This window comes from Balaenoptera physalus, assembly GCF_965194825.1.
Source record: "Balaenoptera physalus genome assembly, chromosome: 11".
Classification (NCBI taxonomy): Eukaryota; Metazoa; Chordata; class Mammalia; order Artiodactyla; family Balaenopteridae; genus Balaenoptera; species Balaenoptera physalus.
In genome coordinates, this window is record NC_138896.1 from 33,228,406 (window position 1) to 33,235,755 (window position 7,350).

Sequence of the window (7,350 nt, forward strand, 5' to 3'; positions counted from 1 at the left end):
TATTAATGATAGTTTTTGTTTTGTTTGTTTTTGTTTTCCTCTCCTTGCATAATGGCCGTAATCCATTTCCTCCAAGTTCCTTTTTCTGTTTTCACATTTTGGTTTCTATGCTTCATGTTAGAAGTTTTCCTCAGATGCCTGGTGATCTTTGGTCATCTGCTCCTATTTAAGCTGATTGGGAGCTTTGATGGTGCTGGGAAGGATTTGTTGGGTGCTGTCCTTTACATATCTTCATGTCTTTCCTTGTGAGCTGGTCAGATTCCCCAGGTAAGTCTTCTCCAGTCTCCTCGTGGAATGGTGAAAGGCAGGCTGACACCTTCTAGGAGCAGAGGCAGAGGAGGGCAGAGGTTTCAGCATCCAGCACTTACACCTAACCCTGTTTTCTCTCTGGTACCCCTGCCCTCAAGTGTGCCTAGTGTCCTCCAGACCAGAAGAGCCGCCCCCTGCCCCCCAGGTTTTCCCTTTACAGAGAATAAACCTCCAGTCTTTTGCTGTGGTGGGACAGGTAGTTGGGAGAGTATTTAGGGCTCTAACTGCCTCTTAAACAGTATTTCAATCAGTTTTCTTTGTTTTATCCCTCCTTCAACCTCCAAATGTAACTAGTTCCACCAATTCTTGAGCCTTTGGGGGATTCTGTGGTATAATTGGTTTGCTTATTTTTCCCACTGCCACCTTAGAATTCTATTCTCTCAGGTCTGAGTCCTTTACTTACAGAACAGCTGTTCATTTTTGTACATTTATTTTGCAGTTAGACACTAGTGCATTTTCTTACTCTTAGGTCTTCAAAGTATACAATCACAACATCTGCAAATAATGAAAATTTTCTTTCCCTTAACAATTTTTATACTTTCTATTTCTTTCCCTTCTATAATTGCATTGCCTTATACCTTCAGTACAACGTGAAAGAGCAGTGGCCATGTGGGCATCTTTGTCTTTTTCTAGGTTTACTGGGTGTCCTTTTAGAATTTCACCATTAAGCCTGATGCTGGTTTTGATATGACCGCATACATTTATTATGTTGAGGAAATATTCCTCGTTTCTATTAAGAGATTTTTATCAGAAATTACTGTTGAATCTTTCAGATTCATGAGTGAAATTTGTCTGTAGTTTTCTTTCGGCTGCTGTGTTTTTCAGGGTTTGGTATCAGTGTAATACTGGTTTTGTAAAACAGTCTGAAAGCTTGCTTTCTCTCTTATGCTTTTGAACAGTTGAACAACACTGGAACTATCTGATGAGTAAATTTTAAAAATAATAGTGTCCAGTACTTGAACAGATTGGCGCTGCATCATCCTTCAAATCAAATTATAGTTTGTAGGGTGATGCCTACCTCTAGGCAGTAGTATCAGCTGTAGTATCAGCAGGCACAACAGAGGTAATATTGAATGAAAGATGTAAAATTTACTTTCTGGAAGCTTCAGGGAGCCGGAAAAGGAGGAGAAGGAAAAGGAAAAGGAGGAGGAGGAAGTTAATTGTATTGTTTGGACAAGAATTTAGTTCAGCAGAACCATGCTTCTCTTCAGCAGGCCTGATAACATAGGACAAAGGAAAAGGAATAATACTACTCCTTTCTCCACAGTCCTCAGACTTGGCCCACTATTCTGTGGTCTCCCCAGTCACCTTTGTAGAAACTTTCCCAGAGGAAACATGTGAGGCCCTCTCTGTACCACTGGAACAAGGTCTGGGGTTGCCACGTGCTGACAAACAGAAAAGCTCTGTGTTGGTTTAGGGACTCAATCATCCCTTTCCGTGATGAAAGATGGTGTTTGGTACATTCTACCAGCTTGACTTGGCTGTCTAATTAAAGACCTAATGGCTTTTCAAAGTTTGTCTACCACCAGGAAAAATGCTGAGGTGGCAGGTTCTGGAAGGAGTTCAGTATGTTGTAAGTGAGAAACTTCTGGCTCTGTTTGCAAATGGAAGTTGCTGCCTCTAGAGGCTGAGCAGGGTGTCTGGGTGACTCTTGTAATTCTCTAATGTCCACAACTCTATGACATGGGGATGTTTTGAAGATGTCTTCATATTTTAATTGGGGCTTTGCACTTAGATCGTCTCTACACTCCCTTTAACTGTCATAATTGATGAGAGAGTCAGTAGAGTTCAAGTGACCAAGAACATAGACTCTGGATTCAGATAGACACAGTGTGAATCCCATTTCTGCTCTAATTAGCTATATGACCTTGGTCAAATTAATAAGCCTCTCAGAGCATCAGCTTATCTATAAAGAGGAGACGTCCTAGTACCTACTTCATAAGGCTGATGTGAAAATGGAATGAGATATTGGGTATAAGACTTCTGACATGGTGTCTTATTACAGGACTTATTATATAGAAGCTATTGTTAATGCTGCTAATATTATTCTATAAGCCTTCTGAGACTGATACTTATATCACGAAATAGGAGCTTTTGGAGAGATACTGGTAAAATCCAGGCCTATCTGGGAGTAGATGGGAGCTGAGGACCTGTCAGTCAGTCCTGTGGTCAATCAGAAGACCCTGATCCCTGACTCTCCACTTCTTGCTCCTGAGTCTTTTGTCTTAGGGAAAATGGCAGAGACTTTTTGGATGCCTAAGTTCTGTCCTCTGAAAGTAGACCAGACTCTTTTGTTTCTGGCTAGAGACTGGACTCTAGGTCTGCAAATCTGGTTGCTACTTCTGATTGGTCATCAAAAGAACAAAGGCCACCTCAGGGGAGTCGCTGCTCCCTGTGCCATCTGAGCTTTCTCTGGTCATCACGGTGCCCCCTCACACCTTCTGGATAACACTGTGCAGCTCAGCTTCCCTTCCCTTTGACTCCAGCCACTGTTGAGTCCTTTTTCTGACTGGTCAGCTAGGTTCCCGGGAATAGCCTAGACTGGCTACAGATGAAGAAGTTTGTTCCCTTCTTCCCCCACTCTACCTTCTCTGCAATGTTCCCTCTTGCTCCCCCAGGGATCCCCCAGTCCCCATCTCCTTCCGTTACCCTGTGTTTACATTCTTCTTCCCATTAAAACCAGATTTTATATCTTCTATTCACAAAATTTAATAAGTGAATCAAATTACTGGGAGTGCGTGTTGGGCTCTTTTGCTGGTAATAAGGAGTCTTCCTCGGTTTACCACAAATAATTCCCTTACCCCCAGTGCGAGGGTGGGGTACACAATTATTGCAAGGAGTCCACATGGTAATTAATCAGGGCTCTGCAGGCACCTACAGTAGTTTCCCAGCTGGGCTTCATTGGAATTAGAACACAGCTCAGAGACCGGAAGGGGGTTCAGGACCCAGAGCTCTAAGGACAGTGATGTGTCCCCACCTGGGCAGGAGACTGCCCACTCCCCAGCATGACAGAGACACAGCCCCCTTCTGCCTCTGCTTCTCACACTTCTGTCACTACCAGCCTACCTCTCACTCTTCTTTTCTCTGCCTCATGGCTTCTGTTCTCTCCAAGCTTCTGCTTATTGAGAGTTCTGGGCCTCTATGGCGTCTACTACCTCGTGATACTGCCTCCTGTCTGATGAGCAGGAGTTTTCATAGCATAGCTCTGTGCTGGCTGGGCCACACTCACTATGTTGGTTTCCCACCTCTGGTCCATCCATCTGTGGCCATGGAAGACATGTGGTTCTGTCTGGGGCTTTGCTCCTCTGCACAGGGATGTGGCAGGGCCATGACTGTGCCCAGCACTCTGAACTTGGCTTTATCCAGGAAACGCTGTTATCCTTCCCACAAGCACAGAAGGGTTAAATTGGAATTTCAGTGATTCCCAAACCAAGTGAAAGCAGACTCTTATGGGCAAATTTTTACAAATGCAAATTTCTAGGAGCCACTCATCTGTAAAATGGAAACAGTAATAACACTTACGAGATTGATGTGATCTATTTTTTTTCCAGAATTTTTTGTGTGCTATGTTTGTTATGAAAAATAGTTGGAAATCTAATGCCCCCCAAATAGGAATTTGTTAAATCAGTGGTTTTCAAGGTCTGGGAAGAGAGAGAGGAACAGTATATCAGAAATGCTTGGGGAGCCCCATCCCTGATCGATGTCACCAGAATGGAGGCAGGGATTGAACTTCCCAGATTATATACCAGCTGCAAACCCCAGCCCCCAACGCACTGCACTAAGTGACCTACAGTAATATATCCTTAAAATGGGATCTCATGTAGCCAGTCAAAACGATCTTGCAGGCGTGTATTTTTTTTTAACATGCAAAGGAGGTCATGATGGATCATTGAATAAAAAGAGCAGATTATAAAACAGGGGTAGGAATTTTTAGAGAAAAGGTACATATAGGTATTTATGAATAATGAAGCATATGGAATATTAAAAGTATGTTTGGCAGACCTGCTGCATTAGCATTACCTGGGAGCTTCATAGAAATGAAGAATCCGGGACCTCACTCCAGACCTACTCAATCAAAGTATGCATTTTTGACAAGATCAACACCTGGTTGGTGTGCAGAGTCAAGTCTGAGACTCATTGCTCTAGGACACTGGCTCTTGTCTTGGGCACTCATCAGAATTCACCTGGGGAGCATTAAAAAAAATCCTGATGCCCAGGTAGCACCCAGGCCAATTAAATCGCAGTCTCTGTGGGTGGGACTGGGCAACGTATATCTTGGAACTCTCAGGATGCCGAGGAGCAGCCAGGGTCGGAAACACCAGCTGTGAGACTACACCCCAGCCGTCAGAGTGCTTATTCTGTGGATGGTGCCAACCTCGTGCTTCTGATTTTGTTCTTTCTGCTTTTCTATATTTTCTGATTTTTGTTTAGGAAGCGTGCATTATTTTTATAGTGATAAATAAAAGTTATTTTAAATTAAAAAACCCGAAATGAATGCAAGGCTCATCTGAAGTTTAGACAGCAACCTTGAAGTGAGGAAGATGTTTCAGAGCACGATTCACCATAGAAAGGGGAGTAGAGGGCACATGCTCCCAGGTTGGGGGAGGGAGAGTGATAACAAAGCAATATGTTGTGCTATTTCTTTTAGTTTTAGTCATGATATTGAACTTTTAAAATTCTGTTTCGAAATAAAAACGATCAAAGAAAGCATGAGCTTTTTTTTTTTTTTAAAGAAATTCACGTTCTTTTATTTATTTATTTATTTATTTATGGCTGTGTTGAGTCTTCGTTTCTGTGCGAGGGCTTTCTCTAGTTGCGGCAAGTGGGGACCACTCTTCATCGTGGTGCGCGGGCCTCTCACCATTGCGGCCTCTCTTGTTGCGGAGCACAGGCTCCAGACGTGCAGGCTCAGTAATTGTGGCTCACGGGCCCAGTTGCTCCACGGCATGTGGGATCCTCCCAGACCAGGGCTCGAACCCGTGTCCCCTGCATTGGCAGGCAGACCCCCAACCACTGCGCCACCAGGGAAGCCCGAAAGCATGAGCTTTTAATGTTTAGCAAAAGGGAACATGGGTTAAATGTTGAAAAACCCTGTTTTAGAGGAAAAAGAGAAGTCATTCCACTTGCCACCTGACCTGGTGCATCTCTTCCCCTTAAAAGAAGCTAAACGTTGCTGAGAGCTCGCTAACCACCAGCATCATAATAGGCATTTCATTATCCTTGCAATAATGCCGAAGAGCAGCATTACCATGTCCCCATTTTAAGGGAGACTGAGCCCTACAGAGGTTACTTAATTTGCATGTAACCCCTAGCCTTGCCAATATGGCAGCCACTGGCCACACACTGAGCACTTAAAACAAGGCTGGCCCGAATTGATATGTGCTGTAAGCATAAAATAGGCACCAGATTCCAAAGACTTAGTATGAAAAAAACTGTAAAATAGCTCATTAATAATGTTTCATATTAATTACACATGAAAGTGATATTGTTTTGGATGTATTGGGGATAAATAAGATATATTATTAAACTTTATTTCAGCTATTTCTTTTTCCCCTTTTAAATGTGGCTACTAGAAATTTAAAAATTATTTACGTGGCTTGCCTTTTGTGGTTCATACTTTATTTCTAGCCAGGCAGAGGCAACTAGGAGTTAGACCCAGGGGGATTATTTGTTGTTTATTCTCTTTGGAACCCTTCTAAGAGCAGAGGAAGAGGTGAGAGAGGAAGCAGCCTCTCCCTGTCTGATTGAGGATTGGCTGGAAAAGAGGTTAATCAGTTTGAGGGCATCCCTGCCAACTTTCTTTAGCATACCGGTTCTCAGCCTCAGCTGAACTTTTGAATTTCCTGGAGAGCTTTTTAAAATCCTGATGTTCAGCCACACTACTGTCTGATCAAATCAAAATCTCTAGAGAATCTCTATTTTCCAAGATACCGAGGTTCAGCCAAGATTGAGAACAACGGCTTTAGCCAGATTTTTTTAATCCTTCCTCCCTGGGAACAAACTACAGCTGTCTAGGAAAGTAGGCTAGCAACTTTTAGAAAGCAGAGACCTTAGATGATATTGAGGGGTGTTATTTGGGTCGTTATATATTTTCTTTAAGATTAAAAATGATGAGGTTGCTTTATTTCTGTTTTGTGAATTAATCTTGAAAGAACAGGGTTGGTTTAGTTATCTTGAAAATTCAGTCTCTTGGCCACTAGGGGGATTGGATTAAAACACTTGCAGAAGGATAAGCCTTTGTCCCTTGGAGAAACTCCTTAGAGTGGAGGTAAATTGGCACTGTCATCCTGGTAGGCAAAGGAGCAGCTTGTATTGCTACTTTTTAACTTTTATTTGACTTAAATCCTATAGCTGAAAGGGCTTGACCTTTGTTTTGGTTTTTTTTTTAATTGGGGTATAGTTGTTTTACAATGTTGTGTTAGTTTCTACTGTACAGCGAAGTGGAGTTCACTGTGCTATACAGCAGGTTCTCATTAGTTATCTATTTTATACATATTAGTGTATATATGTCAATCCCAATCTCCCAATTCTTCCCACCTCCCCTTACCCCCCTTGGTGTCCATACGTTTGTTCTCTACATCTGTGTCTCTATTTCTGCCTTGCAAAACGGTTCATCTGTACCATTTTTCTAGATTCCACATATGTGCATTAATATACAATATTTGTTTTTCTCTTTCTGACTTACTTCACTCTGTATGACAGTCTCTAGATCCATCCACATCTCTACAAATTGAAAGGACTTGACCTTTGTGTCAATGAAAAGTGATATAATCTTTCTGAAGATCACTTTAGCAATATAATTATAGAAAATATTTATGGAGGGCTCGCTCTGTGTCAGACACTGTGCTCAGTCCTTCACACACATTATCTCATTGTGAAATCCTCACAACAACCAGATGCAGCAGGTACAATTATTATCTTAATTTCAGATTAAAAAAACACAAGGGCTGGAGGGATTAGAGAACAAACCCCATGGCCACAGAGCTGGAAAATAAAAGATTTGAACCCAAGCAGTCTGTCCCTAGAACCTGCCTCTTAACC